The sequence below is a fragment of the Chrysochloris asiatica genome, unplaced genomic scaffold (assembly GCF_000296735.1).
Source record: "Chrysochloris asiatica unplaced genomic scaffold, ChrAsi1.0 scaffold00600, whole genome shotgun sequence".
NCBI classification, from domain to species: Eukaryota; Metazoa; Chordata; class Mammalia; order Afrosoricida; family Chrysochloridae; genus Chrysochloris; species Chrysochloris asiatica.
The window spans coordinates 231,908-246,297 of record NW_006409118.1 but is presented as its reverse complement, the minus strand read 5'-3'; the positions used below and the strand labels follow the sequence as shown (position 1 = coordinate 246,297).

Genomic DNA, 14,390 nt, shown 5'->3' with positions numbered 1-14,390 from the left:
TCTCCACCAGTTTACGGATAAACTGGGCCATGGTTCTACGGTGGAAAGCCGCGTTTCCCACTGTTCTTAACGTTTATTTGACAAATTATTTTTCTTAACTTTACAATGAACATATTATATCAACATTTTACAACTGTTGTGTTACATATTAATGAATAAAGAGACTTAGACTCAAATAATCAATGTTTATATAAATTAGTTTGCCAGAAAGAAGACATGTCTTAGGATGTAATGCCAATGTCTTTGCCTTATAAGTTAAAGACTCTATTTCTTCAGTTATATTTTTTGCATATGAAAAAAATAATAATTTCATCTTTCCCTTCCTACTTTTTCTGATTAACAAATGTAAATCCATCAAAAGGATGCAAGAAAATTACTAGTGAAATTCAACTATTATAAAGAACTTCTATTTAGTAATACAAAATTCTAAGGTGCTGATAACTATCCTATTATGACAGGACTCTTCTAGGAGTACGGGTTCTTCAATTATATTGTTTGTATAATGATCATATAAATATTATTCTCTTCTTTCATTTTCTCCGCACAAATTAAAAATGGAAAAGTGTATTAAACATAAAGAAAACCAAACTTACAAATAAAGTAATGGGTTTAGATAAAATTTGAAATTATTGTAAATTACAACTGAATTAGCAAAGTTTCAAATTGATTGGCCTACCCAAGGACTACTGTCTATTATAGGTAATATCAAGATACTGAGAACCTTGCTGCATATTGTCTAAGCTGGGTTTTCATCAAGTATATTCTTTGTAAGTGAGACAAGAAGAGAACCTCTGCATATTCTATTAAGATCTGCAATGGAAAAAAAAAATCAGAAAACATAGTCATGAATGTCAGCAATAGAAGAAATTTACAAACAATCTATTATAGTTTTAACAACATTAGATCACTCAGGTTAAATTCTTCTCCTAGTTAAGTCCAAGATATAGAAAGCATTGCCTTCAGAGCTTCAAAGACTAGTTTCCCTTAATCTAGTGCTTTGAATTGTAAAATGAAAAATTCAGGGTACAAATCCACTCAGAGTTGCCTCACATTAAAGGTTTGCCTCACATTAAATGTCACCCAGAGAAACCCAATAGAGGACAGTTCTCCTCTGCCACAGTTTTGAGGAATGATTCTATTTATGATGCACTGGATGTTTACTCTTTAAATCTAAATCTCTCAAACTTTAAGACATGAATACATTCTTTATCAAGTAGGCTTTATTGGCAATCTCTTTTTCCTCTCTTTTTGAGAGATGTTTGAATTGGAAATAATATCACACAGTTTTCTTAGAGTTCTGTCCATGTTTTAATACTTTCTTCTCAGTTCTCCACATAGGACAATTGTTCTGCTGCTAAGTGCTGACAAGTCAGTTCCAACCCATAACAACCCTGTTTAGGCCTTCTGAGGAGAAGCTGATGGGTTTGAACCACTGACCTTGTGATTCAAACTGACCTTGCAGTCCAAGACATTCTCTTGCAGCACCACAGGACTCCACATAGGACAATATCTGTTGCTTTATCTTCATTTTATCATATTTTTTCTTTTGAAACCTCCATTTATTGAACCAATAAAGTGATTTTATTTCACCAATTCTATTTATTCATTTGAAAAATTTGATCTAGACTGTGTTTGTCTGCTGTGAGTTTTATTATGTATGATTTCTTTGAAGAAAAGACAATTTTTCCAGGGATTATTTTTTTCTTATTTTGATCTATGGGCTAAACAGAAGTTGTTAAATATTTTTGCAAGTTTTAATTGCTAATATCCCAAGTTTCCTGTCCCCTAAGGCAGCCTTACAAGTTCCTCAGGGGGGCAACTTGGCCTGTGAGCAGCCCGATTTTCTGGAACACAACTATTCAGTTACAATCCTTCAGTTAAACTATCTTCAAGTCTGAGACCTTCAGCTTAAATCACACCCCAAATCTCCCCACTTATTATTTTTTAAATGAAGGTGATGAATGGTCAGTTGGAGCTGAAAGAACTGGTGTCAGAGAACTAGGCAGAAGACTGTGAAAATAAGCAACAAGATTAACATCAAACAATAATACCAAGGAGCCACACCATATGTCACAGTATGTTAAAAGGATTAAATCCATTAAGTAGATCCCACACAGTCTTGGCCACATCCTCAGGGGACCAGGACCTCATTTCTACTGTTTTGTACAGCCATAATCTGTTTATAAAGTTTTCTTAAATCCAAACTTATATTTGCATGATGCCAAATACCTTAAAGGTGACTTGAATCTTTATTCCACTCCCAATTACAAGTGTCATATGGCAGCACAGATATGGGGAAATGAATCATGGAATTGAGTATCTTGACTGTATTTAAGGGCCGCGACCTGATTTCCTAGACCAATTATGGTGGCCTCTAGTGCATTTACTTTTATTTCCAAGTTGTGCTCTATATGCTGGATATACTATCAGCACATCCGGTTTCTAGTTAAAAAAAAGAAAGATGAGGTGAGGTTACAAGAAACACAACTTACAATATAATGTCTCTCTGCATATGAAATATTGACTGATGCTGTTACCAGAACATAGGGGGCCTGAACACAGGCATAAATGTAGTGAGCTGTTTGTCCTGATCCCCCAAGATCTTTTAGGCTTTTACTGGTATAATTACTTATTCCAAGGATGGCAACCAATCTCCATAAAGCTCTCTGCTGATGCCTGTTGGAATTTATAATCACAGAGGTTGATAACTCTCCTCTCCCACTATCCTTGCTTCTCTCAAATCCTTCTGAACTGGAGACAAAGCAGACAGATCACAAGAAATCTGCTCCCTTACTTTTGGAATTAAATCTGTAAGCACTTTCAGTTTCATGCTGACAGCAGTTGCCTCAGTTGTAGAAAGCACAACTAATTGAGGTGCACATATTTCTGATTCTTTCTCCCAATCTGAATTGGAACCTTCCGCTATTGGATGTCCCTGTTCCTTTAAAGAATAGTCCTGGGGACAAGTGGAGGCTCCCTGTTCTTTCAGTTTCTCCTTCTGTGGCACCATTGGCTTGGGTGAATACAGCCCCTCATGAACCTACACTGTCTGCCGCAAATGCTCTACAAGCTCAGGCTGGGAGTTAAAACTGCTTTCTCATAGTCAGGCTGAGGGTCTAAACTTTCATGCATAAATGTCCACACAGAAAATGCAAAAAGTAGTATCCTATTAGGCCCTTCATTAGTATAACCAGCATGCAACTTCTTCCCGACCTCCTCCCAAGTATCCATATTTACAGTCCCTTCCTCTGGGAACCAGGGATAAGTCTTCTGTACAAAATCTAAAAAGTGAGCAAGCTGAACACCTTTAATAGGAGTTCCTCTGGCACTCAATAGAGCCTTAAGCATATCTACAAACAACTGGCAGTTCTTTGACCCTGAATGTCCCATGTTTTACACCCGGCTCTAACTCACTCTGTACCTTATCTGAATGTGTGGACCTCAGAGCGTCTCCTCGTCTCTGGCTTAGAAGTTCCCCTGTACTCGAGCCCCACATTTGGGCACCATCTGTATTGACTGACAATGTCTATACTCTGCAACCCACACAGAGAGATTAAACCTGGGCTATGGGAGATTAGAAAAAAAGGAAGACACAAAATGAAAATAGCAAAGTTGGTACCAGGTGGGACACAGCACTCTGATGGAGATACTGTGACACAGACCTAGATTCAGCACAATTATTATATATCAAAGGAGGTTCTGGGGGCAGGGAAATGAGTGCAAAAAACATCTGGTGTTATTGATGCAAGCAGTAAGTGGGGTTTTATCAGAAGTATGTCACGTGTGGTTGCTAAGGAAACAGAGATAGGGCATCTAGATGTTTTTGCAGACTTGATCTGAGGGTCCTACCAGGAAAAATTTTGCAAGTTCCCTGTCCCCCAAGGCAGCCCTGCAAGTTCCTCAGAGGGGCAACTTGACCTGGGAGCAGCCTAATTTTCTGGTCCAAAACAGTTCAGTAGCAATCCTTCAGTTAAACTATTCCTAAGTCTGAAACCTTCAGCTCAAATTGCTCCCATCAATAGTTTACTGGGCATATCATCAATTTTACATTCAACCAATCATACTTTGTTTCATTGCAATGATTATAATGCCCCACATGTATAATCAGCTGAAGATAAAGAAAATGAAAATAAGAACACAAGAACCAAAATAAGACCTTGAATATTTCACACCTGAATTTAGAGATCATCTGAACAACATATTTGATACATTAAAGACTAAAGACCGAAGACCAGATGACTTCTGGGATGACATCAAGAACATCATACAGGAGAAAAGCAACAAGTCATTAATTAAGAAGACAAGAAAAACAGGAAAATGTCAAAATGGATGTCAGAAGAGACACTGAAACTTGCTCTATGCTTTAGCATAGAGATCCTAAAGCAAATGGAAGAAATGAGGAGGTACAAGAGCTGAACTGAAAATTTGAAAGGTCAACTCGAGAAGATAAAGTCAAATGTTACAACAAAATGTGCAAAGATCTGGGATCAGAAAACCAAAAAGGAAGAACACACTCAGCATTTCTCAAGCTGGAGGAAATGAAGAAAAAATTCAAGCCTCGACTTTCATGACTGAAAGATTCTATGGTCAAGTTATTGAATGATGGGAAATCATCAAAAGAAGATGGAAGGAATACACAGAATCACTACACCAAAAGGAAATGGCTAATGTTCAACCATTTCAAGAGGTAGCATATGATCAAGAGCCAATGATACTAAAGGAGGAAGTCCAAGGTGAATTTAAAGAACTGGCAAATAACAAGGCACCAGGAATTGATGGAATAACAATTGAAATATTTCAAGAAAGTGAGGTGACACAGGAGGCACTCACTCATATATGCCAAGAAATTTAGAAGACAACTATCTGGCCAACTGATTGGAGGAGATTCAGAGATCCATATTTGTGCCCATTCCAAAGAAATGACCCAATGGAATGCAGAAATCATTGGATAATATCTTTGATATCCTATGCAAGTACAGTTTTACTAAAGGTATTACAGAAATGGCTGCAAGCATACACTGACCGAGAATTTCCAGAGGCTCAAGCTGGGTTCAGAAAAGATTGTGGAATGAGGGATATCATTGCTGATGCCCAATGGATATTGGCTGAAATCAAGATTAATATCAGAAGGATATTTCAAGGTAAATGTCAGAAGGATTTTTACCTGTGCTTTCTTGATTATGCAAAGGCTTTTGATTGTGTGGATCATGAGAAGTTATGGGCAACGTTGTGAAGTATGAGTATTCCAGAACATTTAATTGTGTTCATGAGGACATAAGCTCATGGACCAAGAGGCAGTTGTTCGAACAGAACATGGGAACACTGAATGGTTTAAAATTATGAAAGTTGTGTAACAGGGCTGTATTATTTCACCATACTTATTCAACCTGTATGCTTAGCAAATAATCTGAGAAGCTGGTTTCTATGAAGTAAAACGTGGCATCAGGATTGGAGGAATACTCATTAAGAACCTGCGATATGCAGATGATACAACCTTGCTTGCTGAAAGTGAAGAGGACTTAAAAATATTTACTGATGAAGATCAAAGAGCACAACCTTCTGTATGAATTGCCCCTCAATGTAAAGAAAACAAAAAATCTCACCACTGGACCAATAATAAACATTCTTATCAGGGATAAAAGGTTGAAATTGTCAAGAATCTCATTATTCTTGGATCAACTATCAACACTCACAGAAGTAGCAGTCAAGAAATCAAAGGACGTATTACATTAGGCAAATCTGCTGCACAAGACCTTTTTAAAGTGTTGAATGTCGAGGTCCTGCCTCAACATGAGAGTTTGGTTCACGAAGAAGGGAGATCTGGCGGCGACAGAGACAGAAAAAAAAAGTACACACAAAGCCGCAAGGAGAGAGACAAAGAAACACACCGAAACTAGAGTGGATGCAAAACTGGTAGGCAGACCCTGGACTACAGGCATCGTGGCCCCTGCAGGCAGTAATGCACAGCCTGTAATGCATACAGGGTTCAGTCTGCACCCCCTTTTTATTTCAGGGAGGAGCTTTACACAAAGGAAGAAGGGGATTATTAAGACAGGGTACAGAAGTGAAATGTGATTAATCATTCAAAACAGGACACCATGATTTACAGGAACAAATTCTAATACATACATCACAAATTGTCTTGATAATCTAACATCCTTAATTTTCCAGAAATTCAAGCAAATTGTTATACATTACTTTTTAGGTTCGAATCCCAAGGCACAACTCGAGGTTTCTCAAGGCTAATTAACATACCTATAGCACCTAGTCTCCAATGGGTAAAGGTGAGAAAAGAATTCAAAAGGTCTGGAAGGAGTCCAGCTGTTTCAGCTACCTGGCCTAGGCTTGCAGGAGGAAGAAGGACGCCTAGGTTAATAGTTTGCACCTGAGGATGATTTGAGAAGGCTGTCACTGTTATTCTTTGAACAATACCCCAGAAGTCACCAACTTACTTTGAGTGAATTCCTTGGACAGATTGTCTCCAGAGCTGCCCAGCAAACTTGCCTTAGGAACTTTTAGGCCTCGGCTTTAGAAGAGTTTTTGTTAATATTTGTCCATGGGTATCAAGGGCTCATGTATTAAGTTAATATCAAACATAACTGAATAATTTGATAAAGAACAGTTTGGACATGCTTGCCAGGTGGGCAGAGTTTGTTCCTCAGAGAGATTTGTTCCCAGAACCTTACGCACTGCCAACACAGTGGAGACATTAAGAGAGGCACATAAGAAACCATTTTCTCAGAAGCTACAATTACTAGAGTTCGAAGCATATAATGAATAATAAGACCAAAGAAAATTACACAGGGGTAGCCCAACAGTGAGTACGCAAAAAACCAAGGAACCCGGGATGTCAGGAGGTCACTTCCTTGGGCCCTCACGGTCCCTAGCTAGCCTGAGTGGAGCCATCGTGTAGGATTTTCATCCATGACACAGGGCCTCAACATCTCAGTGCTTAGTGGTCTCCAACAGTTGAAGAGCAAAAATGTCAGCTTGAAGACTATGGTGCACCTGACCCATGGTATTTTCAATAACTTCATATGTATGCGAAAGCTGAACCGTAAATAAGGAAGACTGTAGAAGAATTGATGCTTTTGAGTTATGGTGTTGGTGGAGAATATTGAAAGTGCCATGAGTTGCCAAAAGAACCAACAAATCTATATTGGAAAAAGTGCAACCAGAGTGCTCCTTGAGGCTAGAATGGCCAAACTTTGTCTCTCATACTTCGGACATATTGTCAGGAGGGACCAGTCGCTGGAGAAGGATATCATGTTTCGTAAGATGGAGGGTCAGAGAAAAAGAGCAAGACCCCCAGTGAGATGGTTTGGCAAAGTGGCAGCCTCAATGGGCTCAAGCATGGCAACAATTGATAGGTTGGCTCAGGATCAGGCAATGTTTCATCTGAGTCTGTATTGACTCGATGGCACCTAACAACAACAACACATCCATAAGTAAATGTCAAGTTCCTCAAATTGCAGCAATTTACACTTGCTTCCTTTTTCAAATTTCTTTATCTTCCTCTAGTCAAGTTCTGATCATCAAGCTATCCAAGTTATGTTAAATGGGTACTCTTTGCAACTTTGAGCATTCTTGGTTGCCTCCCCCACAGTATCAGCTGGACTCTTTACTCTCAGCTGATTCCCCAGTGACTGGGTCAGTGTCCATGGGCTCAGTGGTTTCCAAGTCTCTTCAAACATTGAACCAATCAGCCCTTCTTCTTCCCTCTACTATCTTAAGGTCGACAGAAGTCTACAGAACATAGTCAAACTCAGTCCAAGTCTTCATTATTTCCTTTCCTCCACTTGCACTCACAAGTAGCCAAACATGATCATCAGCAAGCTTACAAGACTGCTTAAATGTTCCCGTTGGGTTTCAGTATTGGAAGGGGATATGTCCTGAAGGGACTTGGCGACTTGCCTCAGTGGCTTCCAGGAGAACAGCTAGTTTATTCTTGCAATAGCCAAACACTGCTTTTTTCCCCCTTTCCTACTGGTCTTTATTTCAAGACGTATCTTCTTTTCCTGTAGCTCCAGATTGGTCTGCATGTCATTTGAAGTTGGAATGCCCCACCTCAGTGTTCTGGATGAGGCTCAGAATTCTATGTAAGACCCTGTACTCTACAAAAGCGTCACAAAAAGTCTATTTCAATGGGCAAGTTCTAGAACCTCTTTTAGGTATTCAAATCAGTTATAAGCTAAAGACAGGCTTGCAAGCTTTCTGTAATCATGTTCGCCTATGTTCCTTTCTATCCCACTCGTGTCTATTTTATAACATTAGGCAAGGGAAACCAATATCTATAAGATAGTCAAGTACCTTAACATTATTTCCCCTCTTTAGCCCATTCAGATTATGCTTCTAACCTTGTATCACATAGCCCTGCTGTTCCAAGTTTGAGTAATTATCACTATTTACTTCTGTCCCATTTAGCCCATGCAAAGCTACCTAAGTTTCCCCTATCTTCCTTATTCTTCCATGAGTCACCTTCTTGTGTATTGCCCTCTCCTTCCTTACATATTGCCTTCCCCAATACCCAAGCTATGATGTGACTATCCCCTAACATGTGCCTTACCATCCTCTCTGTCCCACCCCTAGTAACCATCAAAGAACTTTTTGTCTTTAAGTATGAATATCTCTTCTTAAGTTTTAAAAATAATGATCTTATTCAATATTTGTCCTTCTGTGACTGACTAATTTCACTCAGCACAATGTCCTCAAGGTTCATCCATGTTATGCGGTGACTTAAAGCTTCCTTGTTGTTCTTCAAGGTAGTATAGTATTCCATTGTGTGTATGTACCAAAATTTATTTATCCATTCTTCTATTGATGAGCACTGAGGTTATCTCTATCTTTTTGCTATTGTGAATAGTGCTGTGATGGACATTGGTGTGTATATATTTACTCATATTTCAACTTATATTTCTTGTGGATATATTTCAAGTAGAGGAATTGCTCAATCATAAGGTATTTCTACTTTCAACTTTCTGAGGAAGCACCGTATTGTTTTCCAGAGTGGCTGAACCATTTTACATTCCCACCAGCAGTGTAGGAGGGCCCCAGTCTCTTCACATCCTCACCAGCATTTATTGTTCTCTGCTTATTGAACTTCACTGTTATTGCTGGTGTGAGATGATATCTCGTTGTTATTTTGATTTGCATCTCTCTAATAACTAATGATTGTGAACATTTCTTTATATGTTTGTTGAGTGCCACAATTGTCACAATTGTAGTTATGCTTAAAATCATGGCAGATGCCATAGTGTCAATTCATCTCATTGGGGGCTCTTCCTCTTTTTCACTAACACTCCACTTTACCAAGCCCTTTTCTAGGGGCTGGTCCCTTCTGATATCATGTCTGAAGTATGAGAAACAAAGTCTCACCATCCTTGTTTCCAAAGAGCTTTCTGGCTGTACTCCTTTCAACACAGACCTGTTTGTTCTTCTGGAAGCCCACAGTACTATCAATATTCTTCTCCAACACCATAACTCAAATGCATCAATTCTTCTATGGTCTTCTGTATTCATTGATCAATTTTCACTTGCTTATACTGTCATTAAATGCCATTGATTCAGTTCTGACTCGTAGTGGTCCTGTATAGGGTTTCCAAGGAGCAGCTGGTGAGCGTGAACCACCGACCTTGTGGTTCAAACGGCTTGCAGTCCAACGCACACCAGGACTACTATCAGGCAACTGAAAATACCATGGCTTGGGTCAAGAGCACTTTAGTCCTCAAACTGACTATTTTTGCTCTTGAACATATTAAAGAGGTCTTATGCAGCTGATTTGCCTAGTGCAATATGTCATTTGAATTCTTGACTTCTGCTTCCATGAGTGTTGAGATTGTGGATCCAAGCAAATTATAGTCTTTGACAACTTCAATCTTTTCTCCAGTTATTATGATGTTATTTATTGCTCCGGTGGTGAGGATTTCTCTTTTATTTAATTTGAGGTGCAAGCCATACTGATGGTTGTGGTCTTTGATCTTCACCAGTATGTATTTTATGTCCTCTTTGCTTTCAGCAAGCAAGGTTGTGTCATCTATCATCTGCATATTGCAGATTGTTAAGGAGTTCTCTTCTAATCCTGATGCCATGCTTTTCTTCATATAACCCAGCTTCTCAGATTGTTTGCTCAGCATAAGAGATTGAATACGTATGGTGAAAAGACACAGCCTTGGGGCACACCTTTCCTGATTTAAAACCATTCAGTATCCTCTTGTTCTGTCTGAATAACTGCTTCTTTGTCTATGTACAGGCTCCTCATGAGCACAGTCAAGTGTTCTAGAATACTAATTCTTCACAATGTTATCCATACCTGGTCATGATCCACTCAGTCAAAAGCCTTTGCATAGTCAATAAAGCACAAGTTAATATCTTTCTGATATTCCCTGCTTTCCGCTAAAATCCATCTGACATCAGCAATAATATCCTTACTTTCACATCCTGTTCTGTATCTAGCTTGAATTTCAGGAAGTTCCCTGTCAATGTATTGTTGCAGTCGTTTTAGTATTATATTTAGCAAAACATTACTTGTATGTGTGATTTTAATGGTACTGTTTGATGATTTCCTCATTTCATTTAGTCACCTCTCTTTGGAATGGGCACAAATATGGATCTCTTACAATCATTTGCTTAAGTAGCTGTCTTCCAAATTTCTAAGTATAGATGAATGAGCACCTCAAATGCTGCATCAGTTTGTTGAAAGATTTCCATTTGTATTCCACCGATTCTTGAAACCTTGTTTTTCACCAATACCTTCAATGCAGCTTAGATTTCTTCCTTCAGTACCATTCATTCTTGATCATATGCTACCTCCTGAAATGGTTGAATATAGAACCCTTTCCTTTGGATACAGTGATTCTGTGAATATCTTCCATCTTCTTTTGATATTCACTCTATTGTTACATATTTTGCCCATAGAATACTTTAATATTTAAGTTAATGCTCGAGGCTTTTTCTTCATTTCTTTCAGTTTGTGAAATGTTAAGCATGTTCTACCATTTTACTTTTCTAACTCTAGGTCTTTACATATTTGAATATAATACTTGATTTTGTCTTCTAAAGCTCCCCTTTGAAATTTTCTGTTCAGCTCCTTTGCTTCCTTATTTCTTACAATTTGCTTCAGCATCTCTACACTGGATAGCCAGTTTCAGAGTCTCTTCTAACATCTATTTTGGTAGTTTCTTTCTTACCTATCTTTTTAATGACCCTTTTCTTTCTTCCTGCATGATGTTCTTGATTTCATCCCACAGCTTTTCTGGTCTTCTGTCATTAGTGTCTAATACACATAATCTATTCTTGAGATGGTCTCTAAATTCAGGTGGGATATGTTCAAGGACATATTTTGGCTTCTGGACTTGTTTTAATTTCTTCATCTTCAACCTGAACTTGAGTATGAGCAATTAATGAACCATTCCACAGTTGGCTTCTGGTCTAGTTTTAGCTGATAATATTGTGCTTCTTATCATCTCTTCTCCCAGATGAACTCAATTTGATTCCTGTGTAGCCCATCTGGCAAGATACATATATATATATATAGTTACCATTTATGTTGGTGGAAAAGGAAATTGCAATGGATAAGTCATTGGTCTTGCAAAATTCTACCATGTGATCTCCAGAGTCATTCCTAACAACAATGTTCTATTTTTATTGAAAAGTGAAAGTACACTTCAAAGACAGAAGTGGTTCTGTTGCTCTGTTTCCATGAGTGGAGAAGATCCCAAGGAATTGGGGAGCAAGGTTTAATAAACTTAGGGTTCCTCCTGTAAGGGAGTCATTTGGTCCAGGTGGAGTGGCTAGAGAGGTCTTCGTTGGGTTTTGTCAGTCCTTTTCTGCACAGGGGTCGAATATTAAGTCCAGGGTTTTTTGATATATACACAGGTGGACACATTTGTTAATGATATTACAATAAGTCAGTATACATTGAAAGGTCATGCTAAGGAAGAGTCTTCTCGTCCTAAGCAGATATTTCCTCATCATAAACTGCAAAGTGTGTCCAGGATTTTTGTGGTTGGTATTCCTGGTTCTCAATCAGTTTATTGTGGCTCTGCCTTTCCTTTGATATGTCCCAGGGAAGGAGAAGCTCTGGATACCCCAAATCTCTTCCTATTACTTTCATACATGGTGCTGGAGAGTATTAGAATGTGACTTAAAATCTTTCTGCCCAACTTTCCTCATTCTCTATCTTTCCCCTTCCTGCATTACCAATCACTGACTTTACAAACATTATCCCACGTCCAAATCAAGTACTAATTTCCCCACAAAGTATCTCCAGGTATTACCTTCCATCCTGTACCAAAACTATTATTATTATTATTTTATCCATTTCATTATTTTTGTAGAAAACTTTTTACTGTGAATTGAGTGAAGGTTTATAGAGCCGATCATCAATTTTACATTCAACAAATTGTCGGGGACTGGCCTTGACACGGGAGTTTTGGTCACGAGGTGGGGATATCTGTCGGCGATAGGGATAGCAAAAGAGGAGACAAAGAGACACAATGAGAGAGACAAAGAGACACCCCGAAACCAGGGTGGATGCATTACTGGTGTCCAGCAGATCAGGTGTGGTGAACATCTGAGCTATGGAGGGCGGTAAGATCTCACATAGTAAACATCTTAGCTATGTGAGCAGTACACACCCCTTACTAGCTGGTCAGCAACGCATGCTTAGTCATCCATATAGCACGCCCTCCAAGCTGTAATGCACACTCTTACCGCATGCCCGTAATGCATGCCTTGCCAGTTGTAATGCACACTCTTACTGCATGCCCATAATGCACACCTGGGTCGGCCTGCACCTTCATTTTATTTAGGGGAGGAGCTTCACACCAAGCTGGGAGGGACTAAGACAAGGTATAGCTAACATATGTAATTCTCCAGACATTCAGGCACCTTTACATCGTACTTTGCAGGTTCGAATCCTAGGCCCGAAACTTGGTTTTTCAGGCTCAATTAACATATCTATAGCACCTGATCTCAATTGGGGGAAGGTGAGAATGAAGGTCAAAAGGCTTGGGAGGACTCCTGATGTGTTGGCTTCCTGAGCCAGGTTTTCAGGAACCTGACTGAATAGCCTGCACCTGGCAACACTTTAGGGAGGGCAGTCCTTTTGTTCTTAGAACAAAGAACCGGGAAGTAGCCAACTATTTTTAGTTAATCCTTTGGAGAAAAGTTTTACCTATGAAACCTTTACAGTCTTGGCTTTAGGAAATTCTTACATTTATCTGTGAATATTAAGGGCTCATGTATGGAATTAATAATAAACATAACTGAACACTAAGATGAGAAAAAGTTTGCTATGTCTGCTAAGTGGCTAGAGTTTTGTTCCTCAGAGCCTGCGGCCTGTATGGTCTGCAACACTTGGGCCCACAGGGCCTTGAACTCCTGACCGGGCCTGCATGGTCTGCAACAACAAATCATATACTTTTCTTCATTATATAGCTGCAATCCCCTCCATGTACCAACGGTTAACAGTGTGACTATGATGCAGATCCTCTTTATTTTGTTATTCCCAGAATAGTAAATCTTATGATTGTCTAATTCAAAATGGCCAATACCAGTCCATTTCAGTTCACTAATGCCTAGCATATTGATATTTATGCATTCCATTTCATTTTTGATAACTTCCAATTTTCCTAGATTCATATTTTGTGCATTCTATGTCCTAATTATCACTGAATGTTTGTATGTTTCTTCTCATTTTGAATCATGTTCCATCAATAAATGAAGTTCCTGAAAGCTTTGATCTATCCATATCATTAAGGTGAACTCAACTTTGAGGAGGCAGCTCTTCCTCAGTTATGTTTTGAGTGACTTCCAAATAGAAGGGCTCATCTTCCAACACTGTATCAGACAAGTGTTTCACCGTGATTCATAAAGTTTTCAGGGGCTAATCTCTCAGAAAATGACCATCTATTCCTTCTACCAAGTATGCTCTTAGTCTGAAAGATCAGCTCAAACCTGCCCACCATGGGTGACCTACTGGTATTTGAAACACCTGTAGCATAGCTTCTAGCATCACAGCAACAAACAAGCCACCACAGTATGGCAAACTGATGGAAATAAAACATTTAGTATATTAGAGTACTAGTCCAATGTAAACTTGTGCCACCCTTCAAAACTATTATAATAGTTATATAAAAATAATCCAAACCATGCTGTGTTAGTGAGGGTGTAGAGGAAATAGAACACTCATGTGTTGCTAATGAATGGTACAACAACATTTGAAAGCAATTAAACCTTATCTAGAAAGGCCATTATCCACCTACTATCTGCCCTAGTCATTTAATTCCAGGGTATTTACTTAAGATAAACTGACCTTTTGATCCAGTGCTTTATCCTGAAGCAACACACAAGGACTCCATGTTTATCATGGCTTTTATTTTTAACATCCC

At 38.8% G+C, this 14,390-nt stretch overlaps 1 pseudogene; it reads right to left on the bottom strand.

Annotated features, from left to right (window-relative positions):
- LOC102836185 overlaps nt 1-3,010 on the bottom strand; it is a 56,182-nt pseudogene extending 53,172 nt beyond the window's left edge.
- Nucleotides 3,011-14,390: the final 11,380 nt, after the last annotated feature.